Here is a 15,695-nt window from a genome sequence, read left to right on the forward strand (position 1 = left end):
GCCAAAGACCTGTGTGTGTTGTAACAACTGAAGGCCAAGGTCAATTACCACCATGCCATGATCCGAGGTACTGTTTAGATGAATCGAGGCCGCCACTGAATTACAGACAACAAAAAAGAAATCAATGCGGGAATGGATGCAGGAGGGGAATGAGGGCTCCTGGGGGTGGCATTCATAGAATGACCACCCCCGGACAGCTTCAGGCTGATAGCACAGTCCAGGACAGGGAGCAGCCCTGATTGGCTGGCGGCTAGTGCGAGCTATCAGGAGCTTGAAATTACCATTGCGCACACAGTTTGAAGTGCGGTGTGAGGTAGGGACATTGTTTTGGTCTGTCTAGCGATTATTTATTTAATTTAGATACGAACACAGCGCTTCAGGCGAAGAAAGCTGCCGCTTGTGTGCTTTGTGAAGCCGGGAGGGAAGATTTAATTATCCCCGGCGTTCTGTCAGAAACGCGGGTGGGCCTAGAGAACAAAGAAGGAAGGAAGGCAGCAAGCGGTGTTTCAGCTGCCGTTAATGCCTGTGAGTCCAGTGAAAGCTCCCCTGGCAGGTCTCAAAGCAGGGGTGAGGAATTAAGGTCAAAGGATGTAAATTCTAGTTGGCAGGCTCCACATACCTCTGCAGCGCGGAAGCTCCCCAGCTCTTTTAAAAGAGGGAGGGGCAGGCCTCGCACACGTGCTGTGCAGTCTTCTGTCTTGTCACAGAAAAGAAATATAACAAGCATTTGCAATGCAAATTGGTCTCGCATTTTTAGAGTTAGAGGGATTGTTGTTGTATCTGACAATGTATTTTACCCATGTGTTTTGGATTGGAGTGAAGTAGGTGTATGTGGTGTTGAGGGGAATTATGTGGGTTGGATTGGAATGGTTAGTTGTGGAATTGTGTGTGATGGAATTGTGTGATGTGGAGTGGATTTGTGTAGTGGAATTATGTGGCATAGTGTGCATTATGTAGAGTACGATTGTGTGTCATTAATTATGAGGAATGGTATGTTGTGGAGTTTCATTATGTGGTGTGCTGTTGAATTTTGTGGCATGATGTGGAATTCTGTGGTATGGTTCGGATATATGTGGTGGGTTTTTGATTTGAAATATGTGGTTTGTTGTGTGGAATGGAAATGTGGAGAGTTGAATTGTATCCGATTGCATTTACTTCCGGCATTGACAAGGGCATTGGTGATGTCACCCGGAGGCTTGCCTGTTATCTGTGCCACTGCCCGATTGCCCTAGGGGCCAGTCCAACTCTGCCGGCGGGGGGGCCATTTGTCTTGCTTGCATTAGGGCTGAAATGCTGAGAATAATGTTCTTGGAATGCCCCCACAGTGAATACCAAGGAACAGCCACATGACACAGCAGCAATAGGAAGAACTTGCAAGCTAAACATAGCCAATCACCCATGAAAAATAGACGCTCAGAGTTGCCAACTGTCCCATTTTTGCAGGGACAGTCACAGCAAGTTGGAGGCTGTCCCAGGTAATATTGTTGCAGAAACTGTTCCTCTTTATTACATAAAGGTATGCAAACAAGAACTTTCTATTTGCAGCAGCGCTGTGTTGCGGTGTTCCAGGATTTTTTTTTCAAATATTGGCAACTATGACCGCCTTAACTGCAGGTTGGTATTCAAACAGTTACGTATGAAAACCAAATTGGTACAGTGTGTACATGGGCCAGAATGCGCCTTGAAGCTTCAACAAGTAGTAGTAAAGTGCTATCGAAATAGTGCAATATCTCAACTCTGCCCCTCAGTCAACCATATGAAGACACCTGGAAACCTAATTAAATGCAGTCTGCAATGGATACCCCAGAATAGTGCCCTGAACCTCACACAACCAACAGCGCTGGAAGCCCATACTACTGACATATAGCGCAGAACAATAATGCCACTTATATATCTTTATATAATAAAAGAGGGATATAGCCGCATCTTACTTTGAAAAAAAGTAACACATAGACATAATATTTTTGAAATATTCCGATGTTAAATCGCCTTCAAACTGATACATAAGTGACCAGTTAACAAGGGGTTTTCATGCCCATGAGGATATCATGAAAAACAATGTCTTGCCAAAAACAAACAAAAAAATAACACTACTACAGTAGAATGAAATTAACAGCTACTCACAATGCTTGCTTACTGGTAAAAAATCATATCAACACAATATTTCGCGTTAACACCTTGCTACCGGGTGAAGCCCCAAATCACTCCACGTATCTATATATATTAGGGTTGTCCGCTACTTTTACTGTAGAATCACGGCCATATCTGGCAACAAAAGCCGTTTGTGTGGTTTCCACTGGCATTAACAATAATACAGGTCATTCATGACAAATACAGGGTCGATTGACGTCTCCACCCTTAAATCCTTGCTATTGGAGTTACAACAGTCTAAATACTTCCTGTAACTGTTTGCCATGTAATGCAGCTGTGTCGATACTGTGGCAAAACGTTTGAGCTGAACACCAAGTGCAAAGTCTCTTGAGTAGTAAGCGGCAATTTATCTACTCCAATACTCAAATGGGATCAAACTCCCCATGACAGCTGCTTACAAGGAAATCCTGGTGTCTCGTTACGACCTCAGGCAAACAACCACGCTTCTCCCAAAATATCCCAAAACAATTGTGGTCAATTCATTCCCTTCCTCTAAGGAAATCTTGCAACAGCGCAAAAACCAAAAAGAAGCCATCATAAAATTGCATGATTTCCATACAGAACGTTCCTTTTACAAATATCGGACACTTCGTTTTCCTTCAAATATTTAAACAGGACTGTCCCTCGTTATGTCACTCAGAAACAACAGAGACCATTACATTGAAACCTTCCACCATACTCCCCCACTTAAATAATGATGCATCGTCATTTTAAAGTAGCCTCCACATCTTTAAGAGAGTTTCATGTATATGAGTGGGCCAATCATGTTTACTAGGCTTTAATACCGCTTTTGTATAGTGGATTCAACTATTCACATGACACTCCTTCACAACTAAGAGCAGGCAGTGCAGTAGCTGCAGCCCCCGTCCAGCATGGCCCTTCTGCATGAGTCTTTTTTTTGTTGCATATTTATATAGCGCGAACTCGACCCGAAGGTATTGGAGCGCTGTACATGAGCACCGTATTTACATTACACATGCAGGCCCGGGGAGATTAAGTGATTTGCCCAGAATCACAGGATGTGGACGCGACCCCGAGGCTCGAACTCTGGTTTCCAGCACCAAAGTCGGCAGCTCTGGCCGACGGACCACATCCTCTCCCTTAGTTCAGTCACTCAGGCTCCTCCCCCGGCCCAGCTTCTGCATGTGTGGCAAAATCCACGTGTAATCTCCATGGGCCAGCCTCAGACTTCTTGGTCTGCAGGCACGGAGGCCACTGAGAAGGGCAACGTCTCACGCAGGCGACGTGCATGTAGCCACACAGGCCACTTTCATTGAAATGGTGCAGCAAGCGGGCACGGCGCCCATCAATGTGTCACCAGCTTCCCGGCATAGGTTTCAGCCCTACCTGGCTTGGACTTCCAGCGGGAAAGAGGTCCATGCTGCTGATACTTCGCTCCCCCACCGAGCCGCTATCTTGGACTCTTAATTTTCTGCGGGTTCGACCGGCAGCAGCGTACGGAGAAAAACACGTGGGGCAGCTGCAAGGGGGGGGGGGGCGGAGTTTATCAATGCAAACTTGCACATAGAGCGTAACCGGCAAACGCCGAGCCGCCATCACTTTTAGTGGTGTATTCATTCTGTCTAACGTTGATTAAACAGGTGCCGCACCATTCAAATCTGGCAGTTAACGCCATATTGGAGGTGGCATTTCCCGTAAACAAACTTTTACTGAGCGATGACTGTTTCCGAAACAAACATGTAAACGGGCATAAAGTTATTATAAACAAGGAAATCAGGTGGACAGCTTTCAATGTTCAGCCGCGGTTGTAATGAAAAACAAGCATGTGCGTAAAAAGACACAAGCAGGACCGGGAGTGCCTGAAGGGGGCGGGGGTGCCAAATAGTCACGGGCAGCGGAAGGGAGGGGGAGGGATGGGAAGAAAGTAGTCTGAAGTAAAGGGGCTGATAGCCATGGAAGGACACAAATGACGACATGGCCGTCATGGGGAGGGACTAACAAGCTGAAAGCAAATCAAATTGCAGCATTTAAGATGTAAGCCAATCCAAAATATGGGCAGAGAGTGGGCGGAGCTTAAACGAAAGCTTCCTTGCTATAGTGTATACTGCCTGTCTCAACGAGACAGTGCAAGCGCTGCCTAGGCAAGACCTAAAAAAGGCTCAGAGCAGAGTTTAAATATGGCATAACGTCTCCTCCTAGTGGCCAGTTTGAGGAGAACGAGGTTATACAGACAAAACAAGACTCAGAATCCAGAGAAACAAAGAAAGACATTTTTATTTTTGGCAGAAAGCAGCAAAGCTCAGCAAATTTAAACATTACGAATTCAAATGAAAGGTGCCTGTTACCTATGGTCTCAAGTGAAACAGGTGACTTGTTAGTGCTGACAGGGCACACACCAATCACGTCAAAACATTTTAGTAAAAAACCTAAACAGAATGCTTCTGTTTCAACTACGAATGCAGGGTGTGTGGTAATAGTTAAGGACAGAGAAGTTTTAGTTACAAGACCCAACATTAGTAACAACGCTCCTGCTACCATGGATAATGGCACAGAAACAGAAGGAAAATGGGTCTGGGTGCCTAAAGAAATTAGTAATGAAGTAAGATTAGCGAGATTCAAGAGTGTTAGGTGTCCTGAGGCTACAAATTTAAGCGTTTTGCAGTCCAACGAGGGAGAGATGCTGCCAAGCAAAATAAAGGGCAGTAAAGAAGTTTTGAACAGGCATCTAGCGTCCTGCAACATAAGAAACAAAGAAGGGGAGAGTTTCCAAGCGAATTTTCCCACACCGATGGATCCGAGGAGAGCGGCATACTATGCTAGAGCGATTGATTGGAAAGTATATGATGGTGGAATAGGTGACAGTTAATGTCCGAGCGGAAGTAGGAAGGGGGGAAGGGAGCAGAGTATTGGGGTGGTAGGTGAATTTTGGGATGAAGATGATTTTGAGTCTTTGGAAGAAGGGGAAATTGAGGACGAGGGTGAGCATTTTAAAATTAAACAAGAAGGATCTGGGGTAAAAATATCTCTAGAGATTATTTTTTACAGTATAACTGAAAATGAAAGTTTTTCATGGCAGACCAGGCGCCAAACATCAAAATTCGATGAAGAAGAAGAGACCAACATTTGAGGCGGATGCTTCGATAGGAACAGGTGAGGTACAAAAAGGGTTAGCTAATACAAAAGTTGTTTGTTGACAAGAATGTGGGAACAGAAGGTGGTAATGAAAATTTAAACTCAGCTAATATGCAGCTAAGCAGGCAGTTAAAGAAAGTGGGAATGGTGAGGTTAAAATCAAGGTGAGAGGGAGCTCTGACAAGGTTGATAAAATAGATGTAGACATGGCAGGTACACCAAATTTAAGACCTTAGGTTCGCATTTAAATAAGGCCACCAACTAAAAGATTTGGGGGCATATCATCAAAGCCATGCGATAATTATCGCTCAGTGCTCTTAGCGCGAGGATAATTATCGCCGGGCAACTCTGAATTTTATCGCGGAGATAACGTGCTATCAGCAACGCTTCAGAACGCAAGCTGCCAATTGTGCGATTATCGCTGGAAATACAGCGATAATCGCACAAGGTTTAGCAAAGCTTGCTGATAGGGCAAGGCATACTTAGCCATGATATCCACCTTACATATGATATCATGGCTAAGTCAGTCTTGAAGCAGGCGTAAGGAAAGTAGCGATGACAGAGGTTATCGCTACTTTTCTTATCGCTCTGCAGGTTAGCGTGAGGCTTGATAGTAATTGAAAAGTCGCTTAGCGAGATTACTCACCTTATTCTGGGGAGGAACGCCCACTTTGCATCTCATTAGATAAAGCGTGGATAAAGCGTGGATAAAGCTCTTCCCATGGGTTGTGCAATATCTTGCAAGCTATTTGAATCTTTTAGCTCTTTTTTACAGTGGTGCTTCTCTTTTCGAACTGGACACACAGCAGTAACACATTATCTATATGATTTTTTATTTATGGGAGCGGCGAGCTCCCAGAACTGTGAGTTAGCATTAAGAGAATATCAATTGGTAGTGAAAGAGTTGAGGGTACCACTAGCTGAGGACAAAACTGAAGGCCTTAGTTGTTATATAACATACCTAGGTATCGAAATAGATACAAAAAAAATGGAAGCTAGACTTCCACACAAGAAAATACTGGAAATGACACTATTGTTAGAGCATGCAAAGAAAGCTGATAAATTGACTTTGTCTGAAGTTCAGTGCTTATTAGGCCATCTAAATTTTGCTTGTAGAGTGGTAAAGGCAGGCAGAGCATTTTAGACGTCTTGTTTTTTCCATGTCTGGTGTTAAGTTGCCACACCACAGAATCAGGATATCTGCTAGCATGAGAGTAGACTTAGAAGTGTGGCTAATGTTCTTAAGAGCTTTTAATGGCGTTGCAATCTGGTCATTAGATGAAGACTTTGTTTGGCAGATGCAGCTATTTTCAGATGCTTCTGGTGCAAATGGCTTCGGCATATTTTGGGACGGGAAATGGTGCGGAGAGCAGTGGTCAGCCAATTGGGTTTCAGACAAGAAAAGCATTGCATTCCTTGAATTTTTTCCATTGATAGTGGCGTTGGCTGTTTGGGGCAAGCAGTTAGCGAACAGGACAGTATTATTTCATGTTGATAATAGGACAGTAGTGGACTTAGTAAATGGTCAGAGAGTTAAGGACAACCAGTTATTGAAGTTATTTACAAAGATTCACGTTGGATTACTTAAAGTTTAACATCGTATTCAAAGTCAGGCATATACCGGGAGTTGAAAATACCATTGCAGATGCCCTATCTCGTTTTCAGTGGCAGAGATTCCGTGGTTTGGCGTCCAGAGGGGATCTGCAGAAGACTCAGGTGCCCAGTGAGGTATGGAATTTTGCACACTGAAAACACAGCAACGTATTGAAAACTCCCTGGCAAAAAGCACCAAATTAGCCTACAGGAGAGCATGGCTAGAGTTTTTATATTCAGGCGCTTCTTATAGAGCTCATACCTCTGAGGGTTTGAAGAAACGTAGAGATGATGTAATTAAATTAATCATGGACAACATAGATAGGAACATTTCTTCTACAACAGTAGCAGGGAAATTAGCAGGAGTGTCCTTTTATTGGAAATTCTTTTGGAGATACAAATCTTTAGATGGGGAAATGGGCAGAAGACTTCTTCAAGGATGGGGAAAAATAAAAAAGAGAGGACAATTTAAACGAGAACCAATCTCTTTAAAATTATTATGTAACATAACAAAAGGTTTGCATTTGATTTTTTTTCTGATTTTGAATACCGTTAATTCAAGTTATGTATGATTTGGCTCTTTTCAGAATTTCTAAATTGTTAGGTAAAGCACTCAATGATGACCTTAAGGTTAAAAATGTTTCCCTTGTTAAAAATGCCATATGTATTTTTCTCGAGCATTCCAAAACGGATCAAGTTGGTAAGGGTTCCAGAGTGATTTTGCAAAGAATTAAAGGTAATTTATGCCCTATAAAAGCTTGGCTAGAATTCATAGAAGTGGGAGGCGCTGCCTCGCAATTTGTTTTCAGACAACAAGATGGCTCACCTCTCAAAGCTTCACAATTATTGTCAATCTTGAGAAAGGCTCTATACAGTTTAGGTGAAAACCCCGTCAATTTTGGTTCCCACCCCTTCCGAATTGGCGCAGCTTCAGAAGCTGCCAGGTGGTGGTATTCTCTCAACGATGTAAAGAAACTGGGGGGTTGGTCTTCAGACTGTTGCCTAAGATATATTAGAGATTTAGATTCCGAATTACACGACCAAGCATATTAATTGTTATATTTTTTCAGGTTCGGCAGCAAGTTTCTCAGTGTCACAAAAAACAAGTGTGGATAATTGAACATTCATTCGTTAAATGGGCTGCAATGCAAGCTGAGAAGAGACATTTCGGAAAGAATTTGGGCTTTCGTTCAGGCGAGGTTTCTTTGTTTTGGTTGGGGGAAAAGTGGCATGAAGTGGGGCCAGTTATTGCCTTTGGTGAGTGAATTGTCTTTTAAGAATAAACCCAAAGCCATTTTGATTCACCTCGGAGAAAATGACTTAGTGCAGCTCTCAGGTTTAGGGTTGCTTATGGAAATTAAAACTGATTTAGAAATATTAGCAAAAAGTTGGGGCAAATCAAAAATCATTTTGACACTGTTGATGCCACGCAGAGTCTGTTCAATTAATAGTTTTTATTGGTTAGCACATAGTGAAATTACAAAAGAAGACTATCAATTTTTCCGGCATGATGGTGTACATCCATCTTTTATTGGCAATGAGATTTACATTTTGAATACAAAAGAAATGATTACAAGAATTTTGCAGGTAAAAACCTGGTGTTGATGATAAGCTGTTGGCCTCAATTTTATTAATGGTCAGGAATACGTTTTTTTGTTTCCCTCCTCTCTCCATTCTCCCTTTTTGCATTCCTCTCATTCCTCCTCCCTCCCCCCTCCCACACCCCTCCTCCCCTAATCAATACAACTTTATCACTTAGTAAATAGAATTCTACTGGTTCCATTTCACTCTTGCTAAGTCCATTGTTTTCAACAAAGTTGAGGATATTTTAAATGAATAAAGTATTTCACCTGTTTGGCGACAGTGTGTTTTGTATATAACAAAGATATCAGACCAAAGTTTCCACTGACACCATCCACCACCCCGTTCGAGATGAAGTATCCGTTGCAATGGTCGGATGACGCGGTTAGATACCTTGGGATACAACTGCATAGGGACTCAGACGTTGTCTTTACAGAGAACTATGGGAGAGCCATAAACAAACTGGAGGACGATGTGGAGACTTGGATTGGACTTCCCCTGTCTCTTATGGGCCGAGTCTCCATTGCTAAGATGGTGGTACTCCCCCGTTTCTTATTCCTGTTTACCAATATCCCAATGGTGCTGCCGTGCACATTTTTTGCTAGGCTGACCAGATCTCTACTGCGGCTGGCGTGGGCCGGAAACAGGCCCGCGTGAGCTGGGGGGTCCTGACGCTACCCTATCATATGGGGGGCCTGGGGGCGCCTGACATGGAACTATACTACAGGATAGCACAGGCAGCACAGGCGCATAACTGGGTACACGGCGACGACACAATCCCATATCTAAAACTCGAGAGACTGTTTGCTGCACCTCTCCCACTACCGGCGATTATGATCGAGCCTGCAGGCCGCAGGACGGGCGTCTTAGATTCATTGAACACTACTAGGCACACGTGGAATTTGATATTGCAGCAGAATGCGGGGGCGCTCTTGTATTCCCCAGGCATGTCGCTGGAGTGGGTGGTCTGGCTGGCACCTTGCGGGGAACGCGCGGTGGTGCAGTCCCTACGTGGACTGGGTATAAACCTGGTGGGAGACTTGTTTAAGGATGGTATCACCAAAACGTGGGAGGACGTGGCGTCTACATTGGAGACCAGTACACAGTTGCAGCGGTTTCAATTTCACAGGGTTCGGGGCGCATTACGACAACATCTAGGAGATGATATGGTTGAGCCTCCTGAGGTCCCGGAATTGTCGTATTTAATTAAACACAAGAGCCCACGTAAGATGACATCCAAATTATATTCCATTGCCATGTCCCAGAGATCCCAGAAATATACCAAGGCCCGCTTGGCCTGGCAAAGAGACCTAGGCACAGTGATAGACGACGCCATGTGGGCATATTGTTGTGCGGGTACGCGTCGCATATCGCTGCATGGCAGGCATAGACTGATACATTTTAACTTTATTAACAGAATCTATTATACGGCGGACAGGCTGCATAGATATGGCTTGCGTGAGGGGTCAGAGTGTGAAAGGTGTGCTCACCCCGTGGCTGATTTCATTCACTTTGGCAGGGTACTGCCAGGGCGTGGCTGAATTCTGGGAGGCTGGATTTCGTCAGATTGGAGAGATGGCTGACTTAGAACTAGTACCGGATCCCGTGGTGGCCTTGCTAGGTCACACGAGGGGGCTCCCTAGGGCGGCGCGTCGGCTGGTAGATATGGGTATGCTAATAGATAAGCGTAGAGTTGCTCTGTGCTGGATGCGGGGCCCGCTTCCCACGATAGTGCAATGGAAGAGAGACGTGCTATACTGCTGTACGCAGTCGGAGACATTTAGTGAGCTGCTGCCTCCGAGGAGCAGGCCTAAGAACTTTTGGGGACTATATGCGGACTATCTCAAGAACGGGGGAGCAGGTACAAGTCTTGTCGCGGGGGAGGGGGAGACGCCCGCACCAGACTAGGAGGCAGGCTAAGGGTGTTATACTGCAGCTGGCGGAGTTTTGACTATGGGTGAGCAGAGGGGTATATGTACACAGCGCAGCGGACTGCGAGCTGGAAGGTATGCTAGATTGCGCGGCACGGTTGGTCTATGTGCGCACAAGTTCAGTGAAACAGATCTATGAGAGGAGAAGATCTGGACAGGCATCAAGTATGAGGGGGAGCCCCTAGGAGCAGCTGACAGGATCAGACTATGTGAACAGACATGGTGGGTGGCATTCACGTAAAGAGTGGTTGAATTATTGTATATATAAGACAGCGATACCCGGCCTCCGGGTTGTGGGAAATGCTGAGGTACGCACTGATTGTCAGATACAAAGTAGCCAGCCCCAAAGGTTGTAGGCGAGTGGATGTGTACCCCACCATGTTTCTCTTTTTTTTCTCATTTTAAAATAAATAAATAATAAATAAAAAAAGATATCAGAACAAAGTTTTTATTATTAAAAAGTAACGGGGGCAGTAAAAACTCCTGGGTCAGGGTTTTTCCTGGTGGCAGAATTGGAGGAGATCAAGACAGGCAGGAAGGGTTGGGGCCATTCTGAACAGCTTCGGACAGAGGGAAACAGGGGTGAGAGGTAGGAGGCAAGAGGTAGGCAGGAGACGAAGATAGGGGTTGGGGAGGAGAATTAGTCAGAACAATGTTGGGGAAGGTTGTGTGGGGAATTGTTTTACGGGCGGGGGTGATAGAATTGGATATGTATTAATGAGGCCTGATTCTGATATATGTACTAAATGAGAATGCTTACCTGTCCAATAAAGCGGCCTTTTACCCCACTTCGGCCTGAGAATGTGCTTATTGCCCAAGGTGTACTCCCCATCCCTCGGATATGTCAATCGCCAGGGCTTTACCAAAGCATCGGCATTAATGAGGTCAGAGGGGATAAACCGGTCCTGAGGCTGTCTGCCTGCGTTGTTTCTGGATTTGTCAAGGAACAGACCTAGGGGCATGTTCCAATCACCACCCATGATGCCCTAAAAGAGAGGAGGAGTTTGGCAAGAGCGGAGAAGAGTTCTGTCTCGACCCTCAAAATAAAATTATCCCTGTGGGTCCGAACCTTTGCAAGGATCTACCTGCCCAAGGGGTCCATCCATACTGACTGCCAGGGATTTGTGGAACAGAAAGGCAACCCCACTCTTCCTATAGTCTAGAGGAGTATAGGACATGCAAGGGCAATATGAGTCCTGTATGGCTCAGGACGGGTTCATGAATGGGAATAAAAAGGTAGCTAAAAAGGGAGAACAGGGATAAACCAGGAGTTGTCTTTGGTGTATAAACCACAACCTCTGATAAGCAGAGAAGAAGATTATGCTATAAGCCAGAGACGCATGTAAATGACCGCCGACTTCTCCTCTACCAGCGGGAAAAGAGAATAATACGGGAACAATAAGGCCTATACTTCTGGGTCACAGCCGAACCACCAGCCTGCCACCACGGGCCCTGGTCCATTAAATGTTAGCAAAAGGATCTACATCCACATATTGGCCATGACACTCAATGGGCCAAGCAGGGTCCCAAACCCAGAACCCAGAACTCCACCACTGTGTCTAAGGCATGACATTCATTGAATCCCAGAGACAACCACCAAATTGAGGAATAGGTAAATCATAGATTTCTGTAATAAACATATGAACAAATAACAGAAAATACTTTACAGTTTCAGGACTCAGTCAGCAATACAGGAACTGTATAGTAGTCCAACAGCAAGCCTCTGTAGGCCTCACTCAGGCCACCGGGTATCAGCGGGGCCCACAGCTGGCACACCCCATGTCAATCACGGCACACCCACACGCTTACATCCTTGTTCCATCAGCATACTTCCATCGCAGGCCCCCGTGGTCATGTACAGGAGTAAGAAAGGAAGGTATCAAGCACCACCTCTGGCCTGAGGACAGTATAGCATAATGTCCTAAACCATGCGTGGTGAACATGACTTGTCCCTTTGACAGCCATGACTTTTACTCAAATGTTTACCCTGTCAGAGGATCAACGTTGAATAACTCTCTCAAGCCACCAGCGTTCCTCTTGGTTATCAGGTTGTCTCCCCTCCCTCACAGTGGACTAAGGCGATGATTCACCAGGACGCTCACAAGTGTCCATGTCGTCGAGGTCCAAAGCATTGAGAAATCTCTCAAGGTCTTCTGGATCATCATGCCCCTGGGTCCTGGCCTCCCCGTTATCAGCATCATTGCTGGATCCAGAAGACCGTACTGTGTCTCCCGATTCCTAAGGCTGGGCTGCAGGGTCAGAAATCACGTAACATTCCTTCCAAACCAGCAAAAAAAAAATATAAATAACAAATAAAAATACCACAATGCTGTGCCAAACTAAACACAACTAGAAATAAGTGTTCACTTCATCAAGTTAGTTCAATACATTACAAAGTTCTTCTAACAAGATGAACTGGCTGGACACGGTCGAAGCTGGTACCTCTCCGCACCTCCTTATCGGACACCATTCTCGGGCGCCTGGGATTCTTCTGGACAGGGCAATGGGTCTCTCTGAGCTGCCCCACATGATAACTCTTCCAGCGGACAGGTATCACCCCTTTCTGACAGCGACAGCCTCCGACTAGGAGACTCGAGACTGCCGCATCCTCCACCCGCTCCTGACTCATCATCTGACCCCAGTTCTGGATCACTCAGGATCGCAGGACACCCCTGCTTTACTGCTGTCAGGTTTCCTGTAGGCCTTAATAAGTCACACATACGTGGTTATGGTCACTCCATCCTTCACTGCAGTTATCTTGGTCCCCTGCACTTTCTGCACTTTTCACTGGTTCAGGTTCAAAAGGCAGATTAACTTTCCTCTGGGGTATTGATTCCTCACCATAACAGCATCCCCTGCTTTTAAGTAGCTCGGTCTCGCTCCACGCCTCCGCAATACTTTGTCATTTCTCAGGTTGCTCTTCTGCAGTTTTTCCGCCACCCGCTCTTGTTTGGCTGACACAACTTCTGGGTGTGGAATCACATCTCCCACTGACCGGTTCATGCACAAAGACATGGGAATTACTTGGGTGGTGGAGTGAGGGGTCATCAGATACTCTCTGAGGAAGCCATAAAGAACACAATCCATCTCCTGTCTTTTCGCCACCGCAATCCTGATGGCCTTGTTAAGCGTGCATATGAAGCGCTCCACCTCTCCGTTGGGTGTGACTTTTCGGTGACAGATTCCCCTGGATCTTAAATACTCTGCAAATTCTTGGCTTGGGAAAGGAGGGCCATTATCCGTGTGCAGTTCTTTAAACAACCCATGGGTCGCCATGATTTTCTCAAAATGAGGAATAGTCTGGCTGGCCGTGGTGGAGTCCAGAATTTCAACTTCAGGATATTTTGAGAAATCATCAATGACCACCAACATATGAGGCCCATCGGGTAGGCTTCCAAAATCTGCGCTTGCCCGGTACCAGGGAAAAGGTGGAATCACTTCAGTAATGATGGGAGCCGGCCGGTCAGCAGGACCTGCTGCTTGACAAAGCGAGCACCTCCACACAGCTTGTTCCACAGGGGCATCCAGACTGAGAAACCACACCTTGCATCTTAGTCGGGACTTTGTTTTGACGACTTGCTGATGAGCTAAATGTGCCAAATCCACCACCCTCTGCTGCAGACATCCAGGAATCACCAAATTCGGATGTCTCATCAAGCAACATTCTGGGGATATTATCCACTCGCCCCTCACATTGTGTAGAAACAACAGAGCTGACCTCTCCTCCTCAGTGTGATACACAGTTTTTTCCAGCAGGGTACTCCATTTGTCTGACCTCATAGCGGAAATGCGAGTCCTATTTTGTGGCTTCCAGGATTTCCTCCAATGAGATGGGAAGGGGCCTGGACCTTACCACTACCAGGAGGACATATTCTTCCACTTCCTTTGCATCCATTTCCTCGACCTGGGTCGCAGGACAGGCATGCCTAGAGAGATATAACTGAAGAATCAATTTTTCAATTCAAGGAGGGGGCTTTGATTAGGACTCCATGAACAATGGAATAAGAGGCTTGTTAATAGTATGTACTGTAAAGGGCTGACAATAAAGGTATAAATGAAAATGGCGGCAGCCCCAGTGGATGGCGATGGACTCCTTTTCAATGTGTTAATACCTCTATACCGTCGACGTTAGTGCTTGGCTGGCATATGTCACCGGGACCCATTCTTCATTTCCCTGCCATTGAGAGAGTACCGCTCCAAGTCCGATAGGACTGGCATCCACAGACAGCTCTGATTCCTTTGCTGGATCAAAATAGAATAATGTTGTGTCTGCTGAAAGCGCTTGCTTCGTGGCTTGAAAAGCACTCTCCTGTTCCGGTCCCCAGTTCCAGGCAAAGTTGGACTTGATTAACTCCCTCAGCGGAGCAGTAAGATCGGTCAGGTGGCGGATGAACCGGCCACTATAGTTCACCATTCCCAAAAAGCTTCTTACTCTGAGGTTCTGCAGCGATCCGAACCCGTGTATTCGGTATCGTAGTACTGACACGATTTTGGTATCAATGAACCGTAAATGATCCATTTAATATATGACAGTGTTTTCGCTGCGCTACGAGCATGAATTCACTCAGAAATAGGGCATTCTGTTGTAAAGCCATGGCATCCATTTTAGATACGGCACCCATTTTGTTTCTTGCCCTCACATAGTCAATGGACGAGCAATGACCCCGGCAGAATCACCTTGTTAAGGACACGTAAGCCCGAGCCCGAGGAAGCTGACGCTGCGTGACTAGGCAGAAGCAAGCTGCCTCCCCTGCCTGAGGCCAGCCCTGCTATACTGGTTTTCGTGTCCATTGTCCTGATTGAGAGGCCGAAGACGGTAGCCATGCCCGTTTATGATCCATAAACATCTCTATCCTACTTTTCTATCTCCTACACCTGGCTCTGCTCCTCTCCTTCTGGGCTTTTACAATGGGGAGGATACGATTTTTATGATGGGGAGGATCGGTCAAAGAATGGGAAACTGACAGAGGGACTTGATCGAATACTGAAAACCTACGACTAATTATTGTTTGGTGTATGTTTATTGTCTGTTTGGGATACCGGGTTGGGCATGAAAGATATTCGTGTAATGTTGCCTGAAGGCATATTTTATGTATTTAAGGTGCAACCCACTTTTTGCAAATCGAACAGTCTCGTAGATTCTGCCTTGGTGTGGTTCCTATGACTTCTGTGTCCCTGCAGTAAATAAATCTTGGTCTCTGACGCCACCATCGAGAAGCCCGCGTCTCTGTTTATTTGTGCACCAAGACAGAAAGGAACTCAGGGGTGTTTGGGTGTTGTTTACCTGACACCTCTGGACTCTAAAAAGTCCAGAACCTCAAATTGGCGCCCAACGTGGGGGGACGT

Source organism: Triturus cristatus, chromosome 2_2 (assembly GCF_964204655.1).
Source record: "Triturus cristatus chromosome 2_2, aTriCri1.1, whole genome shotgun sequence".
NCBI lineage: Eukaryota > Metazoa > Chordata > Amphibia > Caudata > Salamandridae > Triturus > Triturus cristatus.